The 15,535-nt window shown below is 48.7% G+C and overlaps 1 long non-coding RNA gene across 1 annotated transcript; it reads left to right on the forward strand.

The window, feature by feature from the left end:
• The first annotated feature begins 13,719 nt into the window (after positions 1 to 13,719).
• Positions 13,720 to 14,810, forward strand: LOC144893590 (uncharacterized). The gene is made up of 2 exons (XR_013624502.1): positions 13,720 to 14,406; positions 14,516 to 14,810. It is a non-coding gene; the product is annotated as an uncharacterized LOC144893590 (long non-coding RNA).
• Positions 14,811 to 15,535: the final 725 nt, after the last annotated feature.

Below are 15,535 nucleotides of genomic sequence, written 5' to 3' on the forward strand. Positions count from 1 at the left end.
ACCCTAAAGCACATTTACATCCTAAAGCACACTTTTACACCCTAAAGCACACTTTTACATCCTAAAGCACACTTTTACATCCTAAAGCACACTTTTACACCCAAAAGCACACTTTTACATCCTAAAACACACTTTTACATCCGAAAGCAAACTTTTACACCCAAAAGCACACTTTTACATCCGAAAGCACACTTTTACACCCTAAAGCACACTTTTACATCCTAAAGCACACTTTTACACCCAAAAGCACACTTTTACATCCTAAAACACACTTTTACATCCGAAAGCAAACTTTTACATCCTAAAGCACACCTTTGCACCCCAAAGCACACCTTTACACCCGAAAGCATATCTTTACACCCTAAGCCTAAAGCACACGTTTGCACAGTAAACCACACGTTTACACCTTAAAGCTTATCGTGTGTACAATGTTATTTATGGACAAGTTCAGGTGATACTTGCTTGGTGTTCCTGTGGCTCCAGTCCTGGAGGAAAAATGGTGCTCCACTGCACATGTAAACATCTTACCTGTGGTGCTCCCCTGCACGTGTAAACATCTTACCTGTGGTGCTCCCCTGCACGTGTAAACATCTTACCTGTGGTGCTCCCCTGCACGTGTAAACATCTTACCTGTGGTGCTCCCCTGCACGTGTAAACATCTTACCTGTGGTGCTCCCCTGCACGTGTAAACATCTTACCTGTGGTGCTCCCCTGCACGTGTAAACATAAACATCTTACCCAAGGTTAACGCATTAACGAGGCATTTATTTAAATGGACATTCGCGCGGCAGGGAATCCTAATTACCATCCAGCAGGTACACCGTTATGATCAGTATCTTGCACGAGTACCCCCTCCCTTACCTGCTTGCCCCTCCCTCCGTGTACCTTGTGCAGACCCATTGCGTGCCCCTGTGAGCGCGCATCACACGACGCGTTTGGTTGTGAAAAGAGAACAGGGAAGCCCCCCTGAGCGAGGTGTTGCCTTTCACCCCTCGCTTGGCTCGAGCACGCGATTCATAGCACTGACGTCACGTGGTCATTCAGTAAACAACATGAATTCCGACTCACGTGCATCCATCACCATGTGTGTACACACACACACACACACACACACACACACACACACACACACACACACACACACACACACACACACACACACACACACACACACACACCGAAAAGCACCCCCAACCAACCCGTCCCCACCGACCCCAACCACCCGTCCTCACCCACCCCAACCACCCGTCCCCACCCACCCCAACCACCCGTCCCCACCCACCCCAACCACCCGTCCCCACCCACCCCAACCACCCGTCCGCACCCACCCCAATCACCCGTCCCCACCCTCCCCAACCACCCGTCCCCACCGACCCCACCCACCCCAACCACCCGTCCCCACCGACCCCAACCACCCGTCCCCACCGACCCCAACCACCCGTCCCCACCGACCCCAACCACCCGTCCCCACCGAACCCAACCACCCGTCCCCACCGACCCCAACCACCCGTCCCCACCGACCCCAACCACCCGTCCCCAACCACCCGTCCCCACCCACCCCAACCACCCGTCCCCACCCACCCCAACCACCCGTCCCCACCGACCCCAACCACCCGTCCCCACCGACCCCAACCACCCGTCCCCACCGACCCCAACCACCCGTCCCCACCGACCCCAACCACCCGTCCCCACCCAACCCCAACCACCCGTCCCCACCCAACCCCAACCACCCGTCCCCACCCAACCCCAACCACCCGTCCCCACCCAACCCCAACCACCCGTCCCCACCCAACCCCAACCACCCGTCCCCACCCAACCCCAACCACCCGTCCCCACCCAACCCCAACCACCCGTCCCCACCCAACCCCAACCACCCGTCCCCACCCAACCCCAACCACCCGTCCGCACCCAACCCCAACCACCCGTCCCCACCCAACCCCAACCACCAGTGGTCACCAGTGGTCACCAGTGGCCACCAACCCCAACCACCCATCAATCCTTCTCCCCATTGACCGCAATCATTGGAAACATTCAGTGCTTTGACCTGTCGAGTACAACCGTGGTGGTGACGTCACGTTCTCGCTCACCTTTTGGTGCCCCGTCCTCTGCTGCAAGTGCTCGATCCTGCATGTGGAGCCCTCGGGGTGATGCTTGTGACCTTGGGCTGTCGTACTCGTACCGAGGGGACGATATGTGACTGCACAACGCTGAAAGTTCGTTCTAAGATGGTTGGCCCTGCAACGCCATTTTACCTCCACCAGCGAAGGTCGACGGAGGTGATGTTTTCATCATTTCTTTGTCTGTCTGTGAGCAGGATATCTGAAAAACGTATGGATGAATTCGGACGAAACTTGGTGGATGAGTTCGTTAAGCGACAAGAACAAGCCGGTTCGATTTTGGTTCAGGTTCGAATCCAGATCCGGCCTACCAGCTGATACAACATGTTCATCCTGACGGAGGTACAGTCATGGCCAAAAATATTGGCACCCTTGCACTTTTTTCAAATAACTCACAATTTCTTCCAGAAAATTGTTGAAATTAAACAATCTCTTGGTATCCACAAATGTATTTCTTTGGTTTGCAGTGGGGAAAAAAAAAGCTGAAAAAATTACTAAATCTTAGCTTATTCCACACAGAAAGCCTAAAATGGCCCAGACAATATTATTGGCACCTTTTAGAAGTTGTTAGAAATAATTAGATTTCAAGCAGGTGATTCTCCTTTACTTCAGAAATGAACTCACCTAAGGTGAGTTGCAGGTGCCTGTAGTATAAAAATAACTTATTCAACCAGTTTGAATGAGAAATGGAGTCATTCTGCCGTTTAGTGTCACTGTGTGTACCGCAATGAGCACAGTACAGAGAAAAGAAAGAAAACCAGAGAATTGTCTGAGGAGGTCAGACACAAGATTGTGGCCAAGCATGGACAATCTCAAGGCTACAAGTCCATCTCCAGAGACCTTGATGTGCCAGTGTCCATCGTACACAATGTTATCAGGAAGTTTAAGGCCCGTGGCACTGCAGTCAACCTCCCTGAACGTGGCCGCAAGATAAAACTTGATCGAAGATTGCAGCGAAGGATTGTCGGATGGTGGAGAAAGCACCTTGATCAACTGCCAAACAGATTCAAGCTGACCTTCAGACACAAGGTACGACAGTTTCAACTCGCACCATCCGTCGCCAACTCAATGAAAGGGGGTCCTATGGAAGGAGACCCAGGAGGACCCCACTGCTGAGAGAGAGACATAAGAAAGCCCGACTGGAGCTTGCCAAACGCACCTGAACAAGCCAAAGTCCTTCTGGGAGAATGGCCTGTGGACAGATGAGACCAAATTAGAGCTTTTTGGTAAAGCACATAATCTCTATGTTTACAGAAAACAAAATGAAGCTCTCAAAGAACACCTTCCCTACAGTCAAAGATGGAGGAGGTTCAGTAATGTATTGGGGTTGCTGTGTTGCCCCTGCTGGCACTGGGTGCCTTGAATGTGTGCATGGCATCATGAAATTAGGAGATTAACGAGGCATTTTGGAGCGCAATGTTCAACCACTGGGTTGAACTGGGTCTCCATCGAAGGTCATAGGTCTTGTCAGAAAGCTGGGTTTCCGTCAAAGGTCATGGGTCTTACAGCAGGACAATGACCCCAAACATACTTCAAAAAGCACCTGGAATGGTTCGAGACAAAACGCAGGACTGTTCTGAAGTGGCCAGCAATGAGTCCAGATCTAAATCCCATTGAACACCAGTGTGGAGATCTCAAAACAGCAGTTGGGAGAAGGCAACCTTCAAATCTGGGAGAATTCGAGCAGTTTGCACAAGAAGAGTGGGACAAACTGCCAGTAGAGAGGTGTAGGAAGCTCATTCATGGCTATAGGAAGCGCTTGACTGCAGTTATTAGTCCCCTACCGGTGTACACCGGAGGGGACAATAGGTTTGCACGCCGTCCCTCCGTCCGTCAGTCCGTCACGCAAAGAACAGTTTTCCGGACTTTTTTTCTAAACTCTTAATGCTAATGATTTCAAACTTGGCGCGTGGGTTCCTCATGATAAGTTACAGATCGAGTTCGAACTTCACGACGTTTCGATCATTTTTGACAAAGTTATGGCACTTTGAACTTTGGGAATTCTGATAATTCTGATGATCCTTAACTCAGTGCCATTTTAAGTTTTAATTTCCTTTAAAAACCAATTTCTCTGCAATATTAGGACCGATTGAGATCAAATTTTCACCGTAGGGGGGACTCGGTCTGTAGAATATTTTAATGGTAATTATGACGTCACAGATCACGTGGTTCGGTCGCCATATTGTTTTTCGTGAAAACACGAAAACCCCTTTTTCTCTGCAACGGCTCAACAGATCGAGGCCAAACTTTGCAGGCAGAATTGCATACCCATGACGAACAAAAAAAGTCAGCGAGCATGACGTCATGCGTCACATGGTTTCAGAGTTATGACGTTTTTAAGCATGAACCTTTAAAACCGAGCTCCTCCCTCATTTTTGATCCAATTGAGGAGAAACTTCACAGATCTGTTGAGCATGTCAATCTACTAAAATGTCCTTTTGGAATTTGCGATAGGGCACGTGGTTTGGCAGATATCGTTAATTAAACGAAAATATTTTAAAAATGGATATCTTGTTTATTCTACAGTTCTCCTCAAGCCGCACCGCGCACCCTCAGCCTCGTCTCGCGAACGTCAACAGCGCGACACAGCGCGTGCTTTCCGGAGGGGCGGAGCCAAGCCGAGCAACATATATATACACATCGATCATTGATCGTGAACCGGAAAAATATAATAAATTACTGATATTTAGCGACTCAAAAGGTTCTTTATCAACAACTTATTTTCTCGTGCTTCTGCTGACCTGTCTGCAAGGTGTATAAATCGAAGTCCCGAGTGCGAATCACAGGTGAGCCCGTCCTGAGGTAATTAGCGATTGGGAACGATTCAGAACCTGTGGGTGAATAACCCTTGGTAATTTCCCCAACAGTTTTCCGGACGACAGACTGCCGGTAGGGGACATGTGTTGCAGCGCAATACTCAGAATGCTTGTTTTGTCCAAATATTAACTACCAAATATTAAGTCTCGCGTGTCAATAATTCTGTTAATGCCATTTCTTTTTATTTTCTGATTTAAAAGGATATTTTAAGTTCTGAATCAAAAGCAAAGGTTCTGTAATATTAACAGTGAAATAAGGAATTGTGGAGACCAAATACCTTTGTCAATTTCAACTTATTTTTAGAGAAAATTGTGAGTTATTTGAAGAAAATTGAAAGGGGGCTAATATTTTTGGCCACGACTGCATGCTCTCTACCGAATACCGTGCTATAGTTCTCAACATGAATGCACATCCTGCACCTCTGACCATGGTTGGCTCTGGAAGCCACATGGTTGGTCCCATCCATTGCTCCACAATACAAAAGTGTGATCATCCTCACCTTATCTCATCCATCTCTCTTCATCTTGTTCAAAATAAAATAGAGAAACTTTGACTCTCCACGACAAACGCTGAGGTCTAAATCGCTGTCCCTTTCCTTTTGCCTTGTCCATGTGTTCGCCATGTTTAATATTAAAGGTATTGTTGACATTTCCTGCAAGTATTCATTGTTTATCGCCTTGTTTATAGTGGAGCTGAACCTTCATTCTTTGGATGTGAAAGTGTGATTCAATCTTTATGTACAATTTACAATTATTTCAGGAACATGTCCTTCAATCCTGGAAAAGCTAACATTCCCCCCTTATTACTTCGAAGGATCTTCAAACGAACCACCTCTCTATTTCCATGGTCAGGCAATGGAAGAGGTTCAGGGTCTTGAGCCTCTCAGCCTCACCATCAGCCATGACCTTTCCTGGGTCGACCACACAGGAAGGCTGGCCTCGAAAGGCAGTCAGACTGTGCATCCTCCGTCGATCTAATTTTTCCTTAGGATAGCGGAAGAACTCGGTGGACATGGCCTGTGTCGGTATTCCAATCGAGTTTGACAGTCCGCTATGGATTGATGCAGATCTGACCTCACAGATCTCTCTCTCTCTGTGTTTCCTGCATTCTGTGGAATCTTAAGATCTCAAAATTATTGGAATGTCCCACAATATGCCAAAAGTACAAGGTCTGTTGCTCTCACAATCACAGATCTCTCTGTCTCTCTCTGTCTTGTATTTGTGTTGTATTGTCTCTGTGTTGTATTGTGTTGTGTTGTCTCTGTCTTGTATTGTGTTGTGTTGCATTGTCTCTGTCTTGTATTGTGTTGCATTGTCTCTGTCTTGTATTGTGTTGCATTGTCTCTTTCTTGTATTGTGTTGTATTGTCTCTGTCTTGTATTGTGTTGTATTGACTCTGTCTTGTATGGTCTCTGTCTTGTATTGTGTTGTATTGTCTCTGTCTTGTATTGTGTTGTATGGTCTCTTTCTTGTATTGTGTTGTATTGTTTCTGTCTTGTATTGTGTTGCATGGTCTCTGTCTTGTATTGTGTTGTATTGTCTCTGTCTTGTATTGTGTTGTATTGTCTCTGTCTTGTATTGTGTTGTATGGTCTCTTTCTTGTATTGTGTTGTATGGTATCTTTCTTGTATTGTGTTGTATTGTCTCTTTCTTGTATTGTGTTGTATGGTCTCTTTCTTGTATTGTGTTGTATGGTCTCTTTCTTGTATTGTGTTGTATTGTCTCTGTCTTGTATTGTGTTGTATTGTCTCTGTCTTGTATTGTGTTGTATGGTCTCTTTCTTGTATTGTGTTGTATTGTCTCTGTCTTGTATTGTGTTGTATGGTCTCTTTCTTGTATTGTGTTGTATGGTCTCTTTCTTGTATTGTGTTGTATTGTCTCTGTCTTGTATTGTGTTGTATGGTCTCTGTCTTGTATTGTGTTGTATGGTCTCTTTCTTGTATTGTGTTGTATTGTCTCTGTCTTGTATTGTGTTGTATGGTCTCTTTCTTGCATTGTGTTGCCCCACTGCCCCCACCTCAGTAACCTTACAGAGACAAAAAAAAGAAGAAGAAAAAAAAGAATGAGCCCATCTGGTAGTTGTTATGGTATTGAGTGAAAATGGCTGCTGAAGAGTCAGCCTGGCATCATTCATTATTCCAAGGCATGGATAAACATTTCATTTACAGGGGGGGGGTGAGAGGAGGGGAGGTGGAGGAAAGAGAGGGACTCTTTAAATGACGTCACAGACAAATATTTTTTTGAGACAACTGGATAAATATTTCTCTGTACAAGGGTGCAGATTTGTGGGTGTTGAGTGCCATCTACCGAAAATTCCTATGATGGCAGCCATATCACAATCAGGGCTAAAGATGGCAGTCATATAACAATCAGGGCTAAAGATGGCAGTCATATAACAAGCAGGACTAAAGATGGCAGCCATATAACAATCAGGGCTAAAGATGGCAGCCATATAACAATCAGGGCTAAAGATGGCAGTCATATAACAAGCAGGACTAAAGATGGCAGCCATATAACAATCAGGGCTAAAGATGGCAGCCATATAACAATCTGGGCTAAAGATGGCAGTCATATAACAAGCAGGACTAAAGATGGCAGCCATATAACAATCAGGGCTAAAGATGGCAGCCATATAACAATCAGGGCTAAAGATGGCAGCCATATAACAATCAGGGCTAAAGATGGCAGCCATATAACAATCAGGGCTAAAGATGGCAGTCATATAACAAGCAGGACTAAATATGGCAGCCATATAACAATCAGGGCTAAAGATGGCAGTCATATAACAAGCAGGACTAAATATGGCAGCCATATCACAATCAGGGCTAAAGATGGCAGTCATATAAAAAGCAGGGCTAAAGATGGCACACTCACAGTTCCCAGCTCACGGTGCCCAGTTCACGGATCCCAGCTCACGGTGCCCAGATCACTGTGCCCAGCTCAGGGTGCCCAGCTCAGGGTGCCCAAATCACGGTTCCCAGATCACGGTGCCCAGCTCAGGGTGCCCAAATCACAGTTCCCAGCTCACGGTGCCCAGTTCACGGTTCCCAGCTTACGGTGCACAGTTCACGGTTCCCAGCTCACGGTTCCCAGCTCACGATTCCCAGATCACGGTTCCCAGATCACGGTTCCCAGCTCACGGTTCACAGCTCACGGTGCCCAGATCACTGTGCCCAGCTCACGGTGCCCAGTTCACGGTGCCCAGATCACGGTGCCCAGCTCAAGGGTGCCCAAATCACGGTTCCCAGCTCAGGGTGCCCAAATCACGGTTCCCAGCTCACGGTTCCCAGCTCACGATTCCCAGATCACGGTTCCCAGCTCACGGTTCCCAGCTCACGGTGCCCAGCTCACGGTTCCCAGATCACGGTTCCCAGCTCACGGGTGCCCAGCTCAGGGTGCCCAAATCACGGTTCCCAGTTCACGGTGCCCAGCTCACGGTGCCCAGCTCAGGGTGCCCAAATCACGGTGCCCAGCTCACGGTGCCCAGTTCACGGTGCACAGATCACGGTGCCCAGTTCAGGTGCCCAAATCACGGTGCCCAGCTCAGGGTGCCAAAATCACAGTTCCCAGCTCACGGTGCCCAGTTCACGGTTCCCAGCTCACGGTGCCCAGTTCGCGGTTCCCAGCTCACGATTCCCAGCTCACGGTTCCCAGCTCACGGTGCCCAGATCACGGTGCCCAGCTAACGACCCGGGGATGCCAGCCTGCTTACGAGGCAAGGGACTCTGGTTGATGTAGCACGAGTTTTTCCATTATCTTCTTGTCATTTATCCAAAAGTAGTTTCCCAATGTCCTGGTCCTGCATCTCAGATATATCGATAAGCTCCACGATAACCCAGAAACGAGTGAAAAATATTCAATTTCGACTCCTCACCGGGGAATGTTTAATCTCCATCAAAATGTTAAAAAGATGAGCAGCTCGAAGTCTCGACTTTTGTTTTCAGATAAATACTGTAACGATTTTGAGAAGTGTAACGGGTTTTGAGAAGTGTAACGGGTTTTGAGGAGTGTAACAATTTTGGAGGAAGGGTAACGGATGTGAAGAGTATGGTTTTGGTATGGTAACATCCTGGTAATGTAAATAATGGTCGCAGCCGTCCTCCTAATTAATTTCATAGAACATACACGCAGGTCACGATATATCTTTTAAATAGTGTATTTCCTTATTCCATGTAGGCTAAGTATGTGTTTTCCACTAGATTGACTTTGCATTGTATCAAACAAAATAAGCGTAGGCCCTTCCAATTTCCCCAAAACCTCCCTTCCATTTGCCTTCCGCATTTTGGCTGGTTTTCTTCAAACCACCATTGGCCACGAGGTAAGGTTGGGGAAGAAAGGCGTGTCTCCACCTCGTCATAAGAAGCAAGGAGTGAACCAGCCCTAACAGCCAATCAACACCGCGGTGAGTGACCCGGTAGGCGCGCCCTCGGAGTCGGCGGCTTGATTTCGCTGGAGGTGATAAAAGCGACTGCAGGGGACTGCTTTACGAGATGAGAGATGACTGGAGATGACTGGAGATGAGCTGGAGAGGAGCAACGAGGCTGCACCAAGGAGAGGCCTTGAGAGATACGCTGGGGGATGACCTGGAAGAGGAGCGCAATCCACCGCAAGCCCTACCTACCTACCTGCCTGCAATATCCCCTGTCGTTGGAGAGACGCGCTGAACGGAGGGAGACGGCTCCACCCCAGGAAGAGGAGCAGGTGTGCCGAGCCAGCGCGTGACGGCCGCGGATACGCGACGGAGGTTTTCCCGCCAAAACCGCGAGGGGTTGAAAGCTGCTGCCTCCGACCTTGCCTTCCTCTCAAGCAATCAACCTCGAGCCATTACCTGCCTGCAATATCCACCGTGTGAGTGTGAACGTCCTGTCCTACTCGTTTGTCTTGGGGATTAAGTAAATGAAATAGAATAAGTTAACAATGCACTGTGTGACTGCTCTTTTCCATCTATTGCTGTAAATAATATTGGTCGCTCTAAAATATTGCTTGTGTGTGTATAATAAATCTGTTCTTCCTCCAAACTCTGTCTTTCTTCTCTCTTCTTCTCTTTCGGTCGCTTTAGAGGTTTCCCAATTGAATATCTGTAGCGCGATTAGTCAACGTTCGGTTGGAATCGGGTTCTAATCGGGGAGTAACTGTTCGGACGCGGTTAAATACACCACCGCTCGGTAAAATAACATCCAAAAACCGTGTCCGTAACAATTGGTGTCAGGAGTGGGATTCGGACCCGGGACTAAATTTGTTAGGCCCAAATTTTTAAAAAAAATTTTTGGTCAAAATTACGAGCTGCCGAAATTGTGTTGTTTTATAAAACCCGAATTTTGAGATCGCGCCATGGACAATCAAGGCGATCGGATGTCGGTGGGGGAGATAGACGGGTTAGGGGTAACCCAGGAACCAGGGGAAATGTATGTGGAAGAAAGGGAGGAGGAGAGCAATGAGGAGGCGGTTGAGGGGGTGTCAGGTGCACAAGATGGCGTCCTCGCGCACATGGTTGTTGCGGCACCAAATTTAGTCGCGGCAGTCGAGCCCGCAGTGCCAATGGACTTTTGCCTATTTATGACGCATTTCATGGCATCTATGAAGGGCGACAGTAGGGGATTGGATGCAATGATGGCTACCCAGGGAATCGACATGAAAAAAATGAGGAGGGAAGCAAAGGACAACCCGGAGGGATATCGGGAGCAAATAAACGACAGCATAAAAAAAATGGGGGAGTTCGTAGATGGCATGGGAGGCGGGAGAGGCACATCGGTGCACGACGAGGTAAAGCGGGTCGAAAAGCGCTGGTTGAGCGAAGCGGAGGAAAGCACGGGTACAATGACGGGGGTAGAAATCGCGACACGGGGTTTAGAAAAGCCAGCGGTCGCCGAGGTTAATAAAGAAAAAGCAGTAGCGGGAATAATTAAAATTGAAGAGATGACGGAGGTAGCCCGGGAATTGCAGGGAGAAATGGATTATGTACAAGGTCTGTGTTCAAATCATGATGTGATGCTCACTAACCAAATAAAGAGTTTGCAGGTGGCAAAGGAGGGGCGGAGACGAAGTACGGAGGTGAGTGGCAATGTATATGATGTGAGGAAAGCTTCAGTCGGCTTGGGGATTGGTTTGGATCCGGGTGTTCGTGAAAGGCCGTTGGTGAAGTGTGTGACAGGTCAGGTGTGCGAAAAAAGAGGTGTGCGAGAATGTCCGACCATGGGGTGTGTGAGGAAAAAGTGCACGCCGAGGAGTGAGTGTGCCGTCAGGAGTGAGCCGGTCGAAGCGCGTGTGCGAGGGGGTACATGGAAGCGCGGTGTGGTGAGTGTTACGGAGGAAGTAACGAGAGAGTGTACACCTGTGGTGAGTGTTACAGAGGATGTAACGAGAAAGTGTACGTCTGTGGTGAGTGTTACGGAGGAAGTAACGAGAGAGTGTACACCTGTGGTGAGTGTTACGGAGGAAGTAACGAGAGAGTGTACACCTGTGGTGAGTGTTACGGAGGAAGTAACGAGAGAGTGTACACCTGTGGTGAGTGTTACAGAGGATGTAACGAGAAAGTGTACGTCTGTGGTGAGTGTTACGGAGGAAGTAACGAGAGAGTGTACACCTGTGGTGAGTGTTACAGAGGAAGTAACGAGAGAGTGTACACCTGTGGTGAGTGTTACGGAGGAAGTAACGAGAGAGTGTACACCTGTGGTGAGTGTTACGGAGGAAGTAACGAGAGAGTGTACACCTGTGGTGAGTGTTACGGAGGAAGTAACGAGAGAGTGTACACCTGTGGTGAGTGTTACGGAGGAAGTAACGAGAGAGTGTACACCTGTGGTGAGTGTTACAGAGGATGTAACGAGAAAGTGTACGTCTGTGGTGAGTGTTACAGAGGGTGTAACGGGAGAGTGTGCGCGAGAGGTATGGTGTGTAACAGGGAGAGCGTTGGTGGAATGTACGGACGGCGTTGGAACGCCAGGTTTTGTGAGGGTGAAAGGGGTAGCGTATGCTTGTAAGCATGCAAGTAAAGCATCGATGGTAACCAGGTTAGCGGTTAGGGCGACGGATAGCCGATGCGAGCACTCGGGGCGTGGGGTGCTTTGTTGGGTGCGAGGCCCGGCGCGGATCGATGCTGCGTCGCTTCTCTTCGAAGCGTCGTTGCCGATTCGGGCTTGGCCCCGCCCCGCACGGTCGAGTCCGGGCTTTGCCGGGCGAGGCGACCGGTCCGGTTCGAGGGCGAGTGGGAGGAGGCGGAACGGTGCCCCCTCGTGGGGACGGGGTTCCGACCGGGGGAGATTGAGCCATCGGGCCCGGGACCGCAAGGTGCCGCGCCGAGATGGTGCGTGGAGCCTCGGTCCAACCAAACCACCTCCCTTGAACCGAAAGCCGGACGGATTCAACCTGCAGGCAACCAAACCACCCGAATTCATTGCTCGGCTTTACGAAGCCGAGTTTAATGATGTCATGACGCACCGAGGCTAGGATATAGCGGACTGTGATGATGGTGATCGTGATAGTGATAGTGAATTGATACGAAATTTCGAAAAGTGAGTAGAATTGGCAGTAAATGAAAATTTTTTGAATTGGTTGGCATTTGGACGAGCAAAATTTATAGTGAGAGACCCCCGATGTGGTGGGATGGCAAATCCACCATCCCTCACAGACGGGGGGGCAAATGCGCAATAGTTTATGGGGTGGCTATGACAACCGAGCCAGGGAGGGCTTGGATAATGATAGGGATCTAGAGAAGATGACCTTAGGTGACGTTAAGATTAGTTAGTGACTGATACCTGTAGTGGGGACGCAGGTAGATTAGTGTGGATTATAATGACGTGGGAGCGCAATAGTTTAAAGGGACGACTGGGAAGCGCAAGTTTCAGAGGGGAGTAGTTAGCTGAGATGATGCCGTGTGTGTGAGGATTGAACAGGTGAGAATGGAACAGGTGTGATTGCACAGGTGTGCAACTGACAGGTGAATGGAGCAGTGTATGAGGGAGTAGTGGTGATTGCGTGTTGTGTTGACCAAATGGTCCAGGAAGAAAGGAGGGTGCAGGTGGCACCAGGTATGATTGCACAGGTGTGCAACGACAGGTGAATGAAAGACAGGTGTATGGAATAAATGGTATGGAGTATTGGAATGGATGGTCGTGGAGTGAGTATGGTGGAAATTGTGGAGTGGAGTGGATGGTGCGAAGGTGTGAATGGGGGAAGAGTGGACCCCCATCACGGATACCCGGGGCGGGTAGTGTAAGTGTTAGGTAGAGGGTATAGGTAAATTGTGGTTGGATATTGGCATCTGTGGTGCGAGTGGAAGAATGGTCTTTGGATCGGTGCATTAGTGTTGTGGAAATGGCTGGGCGTGTAGCCTGTTAGTGTGTGTAGTTGGTTTGGGCACTCCACCACTGTGAGGATGTCGGCCAGGTGAGGCCGCAGGTGGGCTCTGGGAGCCGGTAGTAGTTGTTGTGGATGGGGCCCGAGGATCCGGAGGACGGACCCGGGTAGCCCAGTGCCAGAGGGCACCAGTGGGGTGACAGATCCAAGAGGGGTCTTCCCCAGTTAGTTAGGTTAGGGTGAGGAGCAGGTAAGCTCGGGTGGCAACTACAGTGGTGGAGGTGTGCAGGTGGGTAGACCTGCTGGGAGAGCTGCACGTCGCAGCCCAGAAATTGTGCGAGGGCACAGGGAGATGAATCGGGGGAGTGAGACCCCAAATTGAGAAGCACCACAGTTTGGTCAATGGGAATTGGTTTTTAAAACCACATAGAGTAAGATTGCCAATGGATTGGCAGGGAAAGACCCCGGGTAGTGTAAAGTGTGTTAAAATCATTTAGAGGATAGTTAGGGTGAAGGATCTCCTCACACCATCTGCATCCACTCACCTGAGGTGACAGGTACTCCACACCATGCCATGTTTGATTATTTTTTACTGTGCAAATGTTTGGGTTGTGAGACGCATCATGACGTGGGTGTGACATTGTGCTTTGATGTTCCATCTCTGCCTCCTTATGAGGATTGATGATGAATTTGGTGATGGCAAATTTTGAAGTAGAGGGATTGTGGTGACGAATTTGGTATAAGGGAAATATGGGGAAGACGTGACAGTAGTGACGAATTTGTAAATGGGTAGATTTTGTAAATATGGGGTAAGAGCAAGGGTAGTGTAGGTGACAGGGGGGTGACGTACGGTAGGGACGAGCTTTCTCACTTCGCCCTCCGTACGCATTTCACCTTGCATTGCCTTGTTTGACGTGTACCCTTGTGACCTTACCCCTCGCTCAATTGTCTTTCTTTTGTCTCCCACATGACCTGTGCGCCATTGGGTGCCGAGGGGAGCGTGCGTGAGGTGGCCATTGTGCGCCCGAGATTCCCAGAACCAGCACGCATTGCGTTGATGTACCACTTTATGGACCGCTGTTCGGCGGCCAAGTACCACTTGATGGACCCCAGGTTCTGGGGCAGAGCACCTCTGTTGGAGACCGGCCATAGTGGCCAGGGAATCTTGCTTGCGGACCTCGGTAAGGTGGCACCTATGCCAAACAGGTGGACCACCCTTAGTTGGCCCCTGAGGCCCTAAATAATAATAAAAAACGAACACAAGTTGTGCTTTTTATTATGTCCAAATAGGCCGCATGAAGCCAGAAGACGTCAGGAAGAACATCGGCCCAGCAGACAAGGAGAAGACCACCACCAGTTGTTTTGTTGTGTTTATTATGAACCATGGTGACTGCGCACCGAGTGGTGCTTTGTGGTGCTTGTGGTGCTTTTGGGTGCTTTTGGGTGCTTTGGTGGTATTGGTACTGGTGCATCGATGCAATGCGTGCTGTCTCCTCCCTCCCAACAGGAATTTCTTTCTCTTGTTCCCTAAAAAGAAAAAAAAAAAAAAAACACACAGGTCCTGGGTTGCGTTGTAAATAAGAAATCACGTCATTGTAAATAATGCTCCCCACCGTAAATGTATAGTTTCAGAATAATTCCGTAATTCGGTTAGCTGTGGGCTTGAGTCTGTCAGACAGGATGCAATGCAATAGGGGGACATACTTATTTGTGTTTTAAAATTGTCACACTCAGGGTCAGGTTAATTGTAGAGGGAATTACACCTACATGTCACACTCAGTTAAGTCTAGTAGGCCCGAGGACGTGCCTGAAGAAAGGAGGGTGCAGTGTAACGATTTTGAGAAGTGTAACGGGTTTTGAGAAGTGTAACGGGTTTTGAGGAGTGTAACAATTTTGGAGGAAGGGTAACGGATGTGAAGAGTATGGTTTTGGTATGGTAACATCCTGGTAATGTAAATAATGGTCGCAGCCGTCCTCCTAATTAATTTCATAGAACATACACGCAGGTCACGATATATCTTTTAAATAGTGTATTTCCTTATTCCATGTAGGCTAAGTATGTGTTTTCCACTAGATTGACTTTGCATTGTATCAAACAAAATAAGCGTAGGCCCTTCCAATTTCCCCAAAACCTCCCTTCCATTTGCCTTCCGCATTTTGGCTGGTTTTCTTCAAACCACCATTGGCCACGAGGTAAGGTTGGGGAAGAAAGGCGTGTCTCCACCTCGTCATAAGAAGCAAGGAGTGAACCAGCCCTAACAGCCAATCAACACCGCGGTGAGTGACCCGGTAGGCGCGCCCTCGGAGTCG

The sequence above is a fragment of the Myxine glutinosa genome, chromosome 9 (assembly GCF_964187855.1).
Source record: "Myxine glutinosa chromosome 9, kmMyxGlut1.1, whole genome shotgun sequence".
Lineage (NCBI taxonomy): Eukaryota > Metazoa > Chordata > Myxini > Myxiniformes > Myxinidae > Myxine > Myxine glutinosa.